This window comes from Apostichopus japonicus, chromosome 19 (genome assembly GCF_037975245.1).
Source record: "Apostichopus japonicus isolate 1M-3 chromosome 19, ASM3797524v1, whole genome shotgun sequence".
Classification (NCBI taxonomy): Eukaryota; Metazoa; Echinodermata; class Holothuroidea; order Aspidochirotida; family Stichopodidae; genus Apostichopus; species Apostichopus japonicus.
The window spans coordinates 5203297-5216330 of record NC_092579.1 but is presented as its reverse complement, the minus strand read 5'-3'; the positions used below and the strand labels follow the sequence as shown (position 1 = coordinate 5216330).

The window sequence follows — 13034 nt, the reverse complement described above, 5'->3', positions numbered from 1 at the left end:
ACCAGCATATCCCAAGGAAACAAATGTCCTTATTTTTCTTTAAATTTTGCAAAGTAGATCTCAAAATATCTAAGAGTGTCTTCTCCACACTTGTTCGCATTGAATGAAACCAAATTTGTTGATCTTCATTCAAAGGATTGTTTGAACAAAAGTGATAAAAAGTCCTCATTTTTACCGAAGGCCTATATATATCCTGTATTAGTACTTACTGTGTGATATTCATATACTTCTCCAGTTTGCCAGGTCACCAAAAACAATCTGTTTATGTTATTATTGGTCCTGATTCTCCAGGATTTATCAGGAACTTTAAAAGAAGCCAAGATATGACCCCCAGAGAAGGAAGAATGACCCTCAGAGATGGAAGAATGGCCCCCAGAGATGGAAGAATGACCCCCAGATAGAGAGTAAACAACAACTTGTCTACTCTCACCACCTCTCCATAATATAAATATTAATCCTTTCTCTTCACTGACTGTTATACTACGTGCACCGCTGTCCTGTGTGTTTTTATATTCCTGTTCTATTTCTCCCTCACTATTATACATTAAAGCTATCCCATCCCTGTATGTACAGATAAACAGTTTATTACTAGTACTAACTGTTATATCATGAGGCCATTCTCCATCTCCTAATCCTGTTAAGATGATTGTCTTCTTTTTTCTCAATACTCTCAAATCTAAGACAATCACCTCATTGGATAATAAACCGACATAGACTAACCCATCTCTGGTTGTCATACAATTGGCTGTACCGTTAAACTTCCCTTGATTGACCAGACCGCCATTACTACTATCGTACAATGCTATCGTATTCTCACAACACGTTAAAAACAGACGATCATCCAGTAAACAAACAGTCCGCCATTCTGAACCAAACTCGGAAAATTCCTCAGAATAATAGGGTTCTGACGTCAATAATAACGGTTTTTCTGGAGAATCAGGATTAAATTGTAACATAAACAGATCGATGAAGCTGCAGTTTGTCTTGTCATTATATCCAGCGACAGCAAAACGGCCTGTATCTAGCACGTCTATCACCGACACATTGTAACCATCCTGTACAGTGAACCGTGGTATCGTTGTATACACTCTGTGTGTGTGGAAGGCAAAAAGTGAAGAGTTAGGTCAGGGTTGGAAGGTTGTATCCATGGTAACGAAGAATTTAGAGTGATGTTTGGTCGAAGCCTCGAAGGAATGATGAACAACCCCCAGACTGCGTAGTAGCCTAGGTCTAGCAAACGGTACTGAATTGTTAAATAAGCTATTGATCTATGCATGGAATTACAAAGTCGTGACCACATTGGCAGATGTCCAGAGCAAATTAATCGACAAAGTAATCTCGAAGATATAAGAAACGAGAAGTTGAAGGCCTAATAATTAGGAATTATCGGGATACTGGCCTATATAGACCCACGACTTACAATGGTTTCCCATTAAGAAGAACTTTCTCGCGCATTAACGTGAAGAAAATACATGGCTCCGTGAATTTTTATATAGCAAACGGGGTAAAAAGTGCTAGAAACTGGAAAATCGACAGAATAAAATTTGTTCCTATAAAAGTATCCTATTAAAACTGTCTAAATAAAGGTCAGAATGTAGAAAAACATTTCAAATTAATTACTGTGTGTTGTACGGATATGAAAATATATTCCTTTCACAAAATTTCTCTCACAAATTACAATTAACACCGACTATATGTTAATAAGCAGTTTCAGTCAAATTGATAAATTTGCATAAGCTATATTTAGTTTGCTTGAACACATTAATTTATCTTCAATATTCGTCGTTATCATATGTATGTACAGATGTAACTCTCTGATTCAACTTGTATTTGTTGACAACACGCATGCAGTGCATTATAATACATTTGCATTCAGCGCCAAAAATGGAGAGAGAGATGCCCTAAAGTTGTGTAAAAGTGGTGGAGCCATTCAAGAAAGCTAACTTTGTGAAAGGCTCCGGTGATCAAAGTGGTGGCGCTATTCAAGAAAGCCAACTTTGGTATAAGTTTTCAAGGGGTGACTTCAGACAGAAATTTAGTCCTGAGTTCTTTGACATATTAAGTCCATGAATAAAAAGGACAAATTTGACTGCTAGTAATAATGTTTTTTATAGCTTCACACAGGGGCGGCGATTTGTTTCAAATATTGGGGGGAGACATATGCTTGTATGCAGGCGAATTACTATCAAAGCGGAGCGGCACCATTGGTTGGCGCGCAGCGTACAAGAAAATTTCTGGTTTTGATAGCCCCCAGATCACCGGAAATGGCACTTCTCGGGCTTGAAAATGACCAACCAGATGTACACTTTTGCCTGAGAACCAAGTTTTTCCCAATAGTTTTTTTTTTTCATTCATAACCTTTTTCAAGATTGTCACCAGTCACACATCATGTTCGACCTCATCGCATCTCCTGTGGATCATTGCTTTTGTAGGTAATTCGCCCCCCCCCCCCATTATTTACAGTCATTTACCTCATGCAGCATGTGTTGGATGAAGTTTTAGCCACCGCCAAATATGATTTGGATAAATAATCTCACGCATTATTTTCTATTTATAAAAAAAAATATGCCACCAAATATTGGGGGGGGGGGATATGAGATACTACCGTATATCCCAACCTAAAATATTGGGGGGACATGTCCCCCGTCCCCCCCCCCCCCCGTGATCGCCGCCCATGTATGTAAATATATATATATATATATATATATATATATATATATAAATATATATATATATATATATATATATATATATATATATATAAATATATATATGTATATATATATATATATATATATATATGTGTGTATATGTATATATATATATATATATATATGTATATGTATATATATATATATATATATATATTTGCTACAGTCCTATTTTCCTTTTTTATCGGCAAACCAAATTTCATTAAGGATGCGGTCCGTCTAGCTATTCACTGAAAAAAGGTAAAAACTACTTTCGGTCATATATAGTAACAAATTGTGACACGGTTCGACAGGCGCCTTGCAAGGAATTTGCCAAGGGAGGGGCAAAGCTTGTAGGCAAACTATCTAAACGTAGCGCCACCATAAGTTGGCGCGAAGCGCAAAAGAAAATTTTGGCCGAAAATGCCTCCCAGATCGCTGGAAATGGCACTTCCCAGGCCTTGTAAGTTGCATCTACGCATTTTCTATTTGGAAATTACTAGCGATATCATAAAAAATACAAAAAATATGTTAAAAAAAACTATGCCACCAAATATTGGGGGGATATTAGATACTATATTCCCCCACCTAAAATATTGGGGGGGGGGGGGACATGTCCCCCCGTCACCCCATGATCGCCCATGGCTTCACAGCTCTACACCTATTGTTACCTTCTTACCTTATACTTACCTTCAAAAAATGCTTAAACTATGGAATGCTCACTTAAGGGTCCAGAGATCGATGACGTCGGCGCCACAGTGCAATCCTAAGTCTTAATGTTAATCCGTTGCTTTAAAATGATAATAACTCCACCAAAACATGTTCTTTTATCTCCCTAAAAGCAAAACACATCCTTGGATGACGTTTAACACCTTTTTTACGTGAAGAATTACGATGCATCTTAACATGGCATTTGAGGCCATAAAAGTCTCAAGTGAATTTTGTGTTGTATCAGAGAAACTGACCTAATGGTATTTGTATAAGACTAAATACGGTCCAGTCACTCAAAGATTTACTTCAAAAATAATTGAATTCGTGGCATAGAATGCAGAGAGAATCCATTTCATTGGCGATTTGAGATGGCTTTGTACTTTACCTTTTCAATTCAACAAGGAGTTTTTACCACCCCACCCCTTCGCCACTGAGCCCTTTCCCCATTTCAGGAGTTATCTGAGGAACGAACAGCCCACTGAGCCCAGTTAATGAAAGATTTTCAGTATATATCATTGCTTGTATATATAGGTAAATGTAAATGTAAAGTAAACAAATAATCAATATTTTTCTTATATTGTCATGTATCATCGCCGGTTATAAACACATTTGAATCTTTTATAAAGCAAGAAAACAATAGTAAATCTTACGAGGTTTTTGTGGCGGCCATTTTGAAATGTGCTTAATTAGTTCTGTGAAAATTATATTAATGCAGCGGGAGTCCTTATCTGCGGATACAATTAGAAAAGTCTTTAAGAAACAAATACTGCTTTCTAAAATATATCCTTATCGAGGAATATCGCAATAAATACAGAGATCATCGGAACGGAAAGAATACTTCTTTTGGGTGAATGCTGTGGACTGTTTTGTGTTAAACGAGCAACCTTGAATTTAATACATGTACGAAATGATGTTTTTGGTCATCAGGAAAGGTTCCCTGGACATATTCATTAATTTAACCCTAATTATAAGAACACACTTATTCTGGAATTTAACGTTTCAGCTATCTTTAGGTCATGCTGGATTGCGAAAAAACGACCGAATCGCTTCAAAATAGTTTAAATTTCGTAAAAATAATAAATTAATATATACGATGGTGAAAAACGGAAATTTTCTTTAAATAAATTGATATTTTAATTAAAACTTTCCCGTATAAGCATGTTGTACAATTTAGCTATACTTCCCTATACTGGAGTGCTGTAAATAAAATTCATAAATGTTTTGTTGTTACTTACAATGATAGACGTCTCTGTAAGACAGATGCAGGTGAGGTACAGCTAATATTCTTCGAAAGGTCTTGAATATAACCTTGTTCTTGATATAATTCGATTGGTTTTCTTATGCTGAGTTGTTGGAAGGTCAACGAAGTGTGAAGTGATAACACAAATTTCAAACAGATGGCCCTTTGAGATAACTGAAAAGACAACAAATTGTTATGGCTTTGATCAGAGGCCGAAAGAAATTCTCAACTGAATATTAGATAATAAACACTGAAGCGTGGAGCACGAAAGAGGTAATATTGGTTGACTGATACAGTAAGAGATGTGGACAGGCTTGATCTGATCTGGTATCTAGCAAATGAGTAAAAGACTAAATTACGCCTACTAACCCTTGACCTCTTAGATATAAACCATATCGCGTGATTTTTAAGTCAATATTGAACTAAAAGCAGTTCGTTGAAGTTTTCCATCTTGTTTTATAGAAGGTATTTTAATCTTATCTTGAATGTTATGTCGTACTTTAATAAATACATCGAATTACATTCTCGAGGAGGGAGAGGGAGGGGAGGGACGGGGGGGGGGGGGGTTGGGCGATAACTGGCTTAACATCAATACAGGTGGTCTGCCTGTTAAGTCTACAGATCATCATTGAGATAACCACATAGCCTAAGATATCCCTCTCCCTCAATCTAACTTCCATTGAGTAAGTGGGCCACTATATTTGTCTCTCTAACCAGTCCAATATAAGTCTGTAAAAGGCGAATACAGTTATAGCGTCTTTCAAATGGTTACGGCGGACTTGTGTGGTTAACGGTCCTATATAGTCGTATCTAATAGCGGAATATTGGAAAATTCTCTACTAGTTTCCGTTATTATTCAAAATAGAAACCTGACAAAATAAGGAGATGAATTGTTTCACATCAGAGTATATTGGGCAGTTTAGATTAGTGGGGGAGGTAGTGAAGTTGGGGTTTCATACAGGAGTAAATAGGTTGGATGAAAATATGTTCCAAAATCGGTTCATCGTAGGCGAAAGATGCTGAGCTTCCTGTATGAGCTTCGTTCTTCTATGAGTCAGCCTTAATTAACTTCCATTCCCATTGGAACACAATTTCGGCCTCCAAATAAAATTAACATGGAAAGCCTTGTTCAGTGCATAGCGGTGTTTAAGAGAAACCTTAAATATATATGCTGTACTGCTTTAATACTTAATATCAAGAGTTCCTAGGCAACACTGACGTTAGGAAGCACTTTGGACTAGCCATACACTAACGTAGTTTCGTTTTAGCTCGAGCTGGTTGCTTTACCAAACACGTTTAGTCTAACATGCAGTCTGTACGGGAGAATATGATTTTGCATTCAAATAAAACTGTATCTATGTTCAAAGGTCGTTATTTGTGCTCAGTTAAATATGGAAAGCAAATATTGGAGTACTCGGCGATGTTGATTATAGTTAGCTTATATGGCTATACAAGATAATGACTTCACACTGCTGTTCCAATGCATTATATTTAACACAATACCCTATGCACATGGCATCGTTTATGGAAAGTTCACGACGAAGTTTCCTCATCCTGTATATATATCGAGGCCCTTCCCACACTTCACATGTACAAATGAAAACATCGGGATAAAGGTGAACAGTGGCGTAGATATCTTGTTAACATTGGTTGGGAGGGGAGGGGGGGGTATGAGGTTATCCACAGATTTTGAGATGAGGGGTAGCGAACCAATTAGAGCAAAGTGCGAGTGAGATTCCCGGGGAAGGGTATGGGGGTAGGGTTGTCTCGCTCCCCTTCAGAAACCTTTGACTATCGAGATATTGAATATTGCAAAATGGTGCAACTTGGAGATTATTTGTTTTTCACTTTTTCCTCACATATATCACACAAACTTTTCATATTTGAGATTTGAAAATGAAAATATCCAACTTCCATCTGAAGAAATCTGAAAACAATTCAGCACAAAACTTAGCCTTTCAGTCAATATTTCAATGAGAGCCAAAGGTGTCTGTTTTGTCCATATAATTGATCGTTTCCAATCGGTATTGTGAAGTAATTCTACAGCGATTTGATTGAACATTAATAAATCATGTTGAATAGAACTTCAACAGAACTTTTTCATCGTTTCTTTGAGTGGAGCTTCTTAAGCAATGGAGCTAGGCTTCCGTTAACAGCCTACCAAATAATGTTTCCACAGGGACGCGATAGTACCAACTCTACCGAGCTACAGGCACAGTCATATCGACATATACAAGTACATTACAGTATTTAGTATTTACGTTATTTTTTAACTTTCTAACGATGTAACATTTGTTAGGGTCTATTTATAACATGGGTGGATGATTATACGGGTCATCCCCCCTCGCGCCCCCCCCCCCAGTCAAATATTGAGGGATATATTCCTATTCACCCGATCTTGTAACCTGATTTCAACATTAAAACACTGTTTAAATGAACACTTTCTTGAATTAATCATTATTTTTCATGTGGAGAAAACACTAGCTGGCACACGCATGCACATTACATTGGAGGGGAGGGGGTGTTGATGAATATATGGACCTTACCCCGAGTCGAATGTTTGGGGGATACATCCCCCATCCCCCCGGGTGCACAAAAATGAAGGTTAATATTAACAAAGAACCTCAAAAATCAGAATGAAATGGGACTAAATCTTACCCTTCTCGCTGTAGCCCAAGGGTTCCCTAACTGGAGTGTATAAATCCCCAGGGGGTGCCTTAGTCCATCCCAGGGGGTTCGTGAGACGTTTCTGAGAGTCAAAATTAGAGTACTTTTTGTTGAACTGAAATCTGGTATATCATATAATTTAGTAATGTACAAAAGTCGTACCTATCGACAAACTCTTTTCGCGTTCCATATGCATATGTTGCCATAAAAGTACCGTACCCTGCATGTGATAAATAACTGAATTATGAAACATACCCAGCCCGCGTGGCTTTGGTGAAGTTGTTTTACGCATGACAGTACGTCATACGTCAGCTGATCTGATCTTGAAGTTTTCAAATAAATATTTGTTCGTCTCTTGTTTTTTAATTACAATATTACACTATGAACTTGATCGTTTACGAAGCACTGTTATGCGTATTATAGTATAATAATGACTTAGATCGAGTCTCGAAAAGTTGGGGCTCGTGGAAAACTCTGACATCTACAGAGGGTTCATGTGGGATAAAGTTAGGGAAACTCTGTCCTACACCGTATACTAAAAATGCTGATCGATTCAGCTAAAGCAAGCAGAAAGCCAACTCCCACTGTAAGATTCCACAGAATTACATATTCCTTCATTTTGGATTATTTACTACATTTTTCAAGTTGGATAAGTTGTTCGGTACGGGCTAGACAACTTAAACCGTTTCTTAGTACCACTGCTCTGATAAAAGACACCTTTCCGTACTTGACACAATAACATACTCTATCAGAGTAGGCCTAAAAATCACCAGATGACGGCGTATGGGTTGGTTTGATTGTTTCATGTCCATTAAGCCATCCATATTCGATATGATAACATAAAAGTCTCAATATAACAAAAAAATTGTACTTCTACCAAAGTATTCTCCTTTGGGGATCGATGTGATTACACTAGACACCAATAAACGTTTGAAAGATGTTAGGAATATCGATTTTGAAGCAGCATTTTGCGAATAATGTTCAATGTTCAACAAATTTACCAACCTATAGTACAGGCCTACTGTTCAAAATATGATTACACTCTCAGATCAAAGTGAGACACATTGCATTTTTACTTAGACAAATTTGTCGCCCAGAAAGAAATGTTACATAATACATGCGGGAGCTGGTAGCTCCCTGCATCATGACACCCACAAAGAAACACTGGTGAAAATGACAAAATATGACCTTCATTATTGAGGCCTGTAACCGATGAGTTTATTACAAAAGGTTGGTTAAGGGAATAAAATCCCATTTTCTATGCTTGACAGCATCGTTTATGAAACAGTTGGGTGAATAGTATCCTTGTATGTGATGTGCTACGTCAATTTTTTAGTTGTTGCGAAACTCTCTGAATCTCGAGTGTTTTATACTTACTTTATGCATGTCGACAGTTTTTAATTTTCCATCAATTCTGTGGCTAATTTAAATAAAAATTCAAAATTAGGGAAGATTTATCCTATGTTATAAAACTAAAAACACTAGATGTTAGTTAAGGTACTTGTTTGTACGAGCCCCAACTTCAAGACCAAGGAAAGACCATAATAAGACCAAGGAAAGACCAGAAGTTCTGAGTTGGAACACTCAGGGTTTAGAGCCATGCCGACCTTGTTTGGACATACGAGACGACTGGACTGGAATCGCATGTACCAGCGGCAGATGTATACTTAGTGCATTAAGTTTAGCTGGAACTAGCCAAGTTTAAAATATAAACTACTTAAAATGGGTAAACACAAGAGGATCAAAGCGATTGACCCCTTTCTCAATGGACCCAGAAGAGATAAACGTGTCCGGTAATTATGATTCGGTTATGGCCCATCTGATGGAGAAGCTAATCTTACTGAAGCCTCATTTTAGGGAGTTTATAGTGACTGCACTGCAAGCAAGCCTATATAGTTTCCCTCTCGCAAAGTGGAACAGCCTACGTATTTTGTTTACAAACATTCTGTTGCCCAACTTTCTTGCTTATCTTCGCTCCCAGAACAAAGAGGACCAGCGTTCAACGAGAGACAGTTTTGTATTATACGTTAACGTGTCAGCGAGAGCATTTTAACTTCCTTCGTTCAGTGAATTGGTCAATGAAGGTTGTTTCTAAGTCATAGTATTACTTTAGTACATGGGCGCATGGGCGTCAATCCTGGGGGAGGGGGGGGGCACGTCCCCCCACATTTCGATGGGTGGGGGACACACTATCAAATGTCCCCCCCCCCACATTTGGAAAAGGAGTATTGTCGTGGCTCTATTTTGTTAGGGCTTACACATCTCAGGATTCATATCATCGAATATCAATCAATGTTGGTGAATGGAGAATTCCACCCAGATATCGTGAGTTGGTACCCTGAGCTCTCCGACAATCCTAAGCTTAGTCTGCCTTTCTTTCGAGGCCAGTTCCAGTCGTCGTCGGTTGACGGGTATAGACAAATATTCAAGTCGATAAATCCAGCGGTACGGGCTATATGTTTGGTGAAGTCGAAGCTCTCTTGCGGTTGCTCCCCGTCTCCCCCGCCAGTTCGACGGAAGCCGAGAGATCTTTTAGTGCTTTGAGGCGTTTGAAGACATGGCTCCGGAGCACCATGACTCAACAGAGACTGAACCATGCGATGGTGTGCCATATTCACCGCGAATTCTAGCCCAGTTGAAGCCTGAGGAGTTAGCAGAGAAGTTCGTTGGTTCCTCGGATTACAGACGCCGCATCTTCGGGCGATTCCAGTAGAAAACTAGTGCGCTCCGTCATTATCATTAGAGACAGCACTTCATAGCTAGAGCCAAAGCCTGTACATTTTTGTTGTTTAGTTGTAGATGGTGATTCAAAGACGGTGCCCGTTCCCAATATTGGGTAAATGAAATAGGGAGCATATTCCGTGGCAGCGCATCCCATGTTACCTTGTTGTTGAGTGATACCGGAGTTTACTCCACAGTGAGAACACTGGGTACACGCAGGGACGTCGCTAGAGGGAGGGGGTGTGGGGGTGTGCATTGTGCATGGCCTAAAAATTGAAATATTTCGGTCAAAATTGACCTATTTACCACGTTTCCCTGCCACTTTGAGAAATTGTATCTCGCGATTCTTATACTCCACCGTACAAAGCTTGGTATGATTTTGAATACTCCAAATACTCGCATGCCAAAAAAATACAATCATCTTCCGTGTTATTTCCCTTCCATATTGGTTATAATTATTGGGGAAGTCGTTTAACCACTGAAAAACACATTGCGAACTATCTTTCTTTCAGTAGGTGCCCGAAAATTTATCAGCATATTGCCCGAATATTCACAAAAATATTGGGTTTGGGTGGGGGGTGGGGGCTAATAAGTTTGTGAAACGACTGCCAGTGCATGGGTACAAATGTATCGAAAATAGTTCGGAACAAAAGTGCAGTCGCGAAAGATTGGGGTGTTTGACTGACACTGACCGTATCATTGACGATTAGCGCGAGGGTGGGTGGGGGGGGCAATGGATTGGATTGTCAGCCACTACACCCCCAATCATCAGGCCTTAGCAACGTCCCTGGGTACACGGTGGTTACATAGTACGCTCCGAACAGAATTCACCCGATTACCAGATGCAGATCTACATAGCAACCGAGGTAACTTGCGTGAGGACTCCAACGAACAACCACTGATTTATTTTGATGCCTTCATCACTTTAGCCACCACTCACATATGGGACCTATTCTAAATCTGACAATACATGCACATGTGTGAGGTCCTGAAAATATATTTAAAGTGGTTTGTCTTGCCATCCTTGTTTCAAATTTCATAAAAATGTATTCTCGTAGACATAGTCCCTTAGTGTTGGAAGCCTACATACTGTTCAACTACACAGTATAGTATGTCCGACTGGTGGTATCACGTTTCGCATGGGTCAATACATGAATAGGTGCGCTGTAACAAACGCTCTCTTATGATGTGATTCAAAATGGTCGCGCCCATGCAGACGAGGAAAATGTTATGTTTGGTACTGGTGCTTATGAAGGATAATAGGCCAAGCAAGTGTCACTCGTACCATATTCATTAACGTTATAAGTATGTGTATTCTCCCTAGAGTAAATGTCCAGTTAATTTTGATATGTTTTCAACAGTAGCAATATTGCTGAAAAGGGTTAGGTCCTCCTAACTGACTGCAAACTGCTAGTTATAGTTTCATGCTTATTTTAGTACTATTTCTGTCCAATATTCAGTTAAAGGCATTGAAGACTCGCCCAAACCACGTGCGGCCATCTGAAATAGTTAACTTTCCGTTGCTTGCAAGTGACGTTTTATTCGTGTCGCTACAAAATGCAGACAGTAATAAAACGTGATATCTTTAGCTGGACCTGAGAATGTCCATCGCTGTATTGTTTGTACACTGTGCTATGGGTATTGACCGCAGCTGTATGTACTGACTGTGCACTAGTGTCTAATTACCGATGGTAGCAAACTTCTGTTAAACCTCATTCGAAACTAGGTCAGATTACCGGCATTAGACGTTTCTCTTTGCGCGAGTCTTCACACCCTTTAAGTCTAAAATGATAGAATACATAATTCTCTCTTAAAAGTATTTGGGACTGATCAGTTAACTGTTTTACTGAGTTCATCAACTGCAGTTAATATTGTTGTTACAAGATTAAGGGAGCAGTTCTAGTGTTAATTTAGTTGCATGATTTTTGCAGGCTCATTCATTGCCATCAAGTATAAAATACATATCATTAAATAATGATGTTGTTTTTGGACAGATTTAAAGGGGCTGTTATGCTTAATTTATAGGATCATCGTTAGGGACTAATAATCTGTTTTCCAGAGTTGATTATACATGTTGATTATCCAGAATTAATTTAGGTAACTACTAATGGCATCAACATTTCAGTAATTGAGATTATACTTTCTTTATTATGGTCGCATGGTTTCCATAGTCAGTGTATTGTTTACCGCTAACAACCATAAATGCATATGAAAACTGTTTTAATTATTTTAAAGGGAAGGTCTTACTAAATATTAAGTATTGACATTTAAGTGACAGTCTCCCTGAATGTACACTAGGTAATGTAATGATTTCGAACAACCAAGTTAAATAGACAGTACTAACTTGTTGCTGTTGTGTGTTAATAATAAAGGAGCAGCCTGTTCCACAGTTAGTAGATACATTATAAGGAGCAATCCTATCTTATGTGGAGTGTTTCAAAGGACTGGTATCATTTCTATTGGAGATATGACACCAATGTGAGTTAAAGGATTAGTCTCACTGTAAATAGTACGTATAAATATTTATCACAATGCTAGATTTACTTGAGGAGAAATAACTAATACATTGCTTAAAGGTACTATTTCGTTCAGGAGACCGGTATATTTGGGAAGCCATATAAATTTACAGTGGACCACTAACTTAAAAGTGATGGTACGATTTACCTGAATGAATTAACATAAATAGTTTGTCACGTTAAAGGGATTGTCTACTAAATATTTAAATTTGAATAAACAATCTTAAAGGGGACAAATCATTTTCAATTATCGTTTCAATAATTACCAATCTTAAAGGGTAATTGTCATTTTGGGCATGTTTTGGTTTAGCATTAAAGGGATGCTATGTTTTTTATTTCTAGTTCTTGATCCGAGTCTAAATGTGTACTCTTCTTCTTTTTCTAACATAGATCCTTTTTGGTAGGCCTAAACATAGAAATGAAAGTAGGGAGAATGACGTCATGCGTCAACTGAAGCCACTCATCCAACTGGTGGCGCTTTGCTTGTAC

General features: G+C 38.3%; 2 protein-coding genes and 1 long non-coding RNA gene across 3 annotated transcripts in view; all 3 read right to left on the bottom strand.

Annotated features, from left to right (window-relative positions):
* The window catches only part of LOC139960591 (uncharacterized), a 34932-nt gene extending 34434 nt beyond the window's left edge, over positions 1-498 (bottom strand). The window contains exon 1 of the mRNA XM_071959054.1: positions 210-498. The gene's annotated coding sequence lies outside the window, so the exon portion shown is untranslated. The remainder of the gene's footprint in view (positions 1-209) is intronic.
* The window catches only part of LOC139959744 (uncharacterized), a 178470-nt gene that overhangs the window by 150874 nt on the left and 14562 nt on the right, over positions 1-13034 (bottom strand). The window lies entirely within an intron of this gene.
* On the bottom strand, positions 632-4732 carry LOC139960612 (uncharacterized). The gene is made up of 3 exons (XR_011790574.1): positions 4637-4732; positions 4052-4129; positions 632-1089 (listed from the first exon to the last, which is right to left on the bottom strand). It is a non-coding gene; the product is annotated as an uncharacterized lncRNA (long non-coding RNA).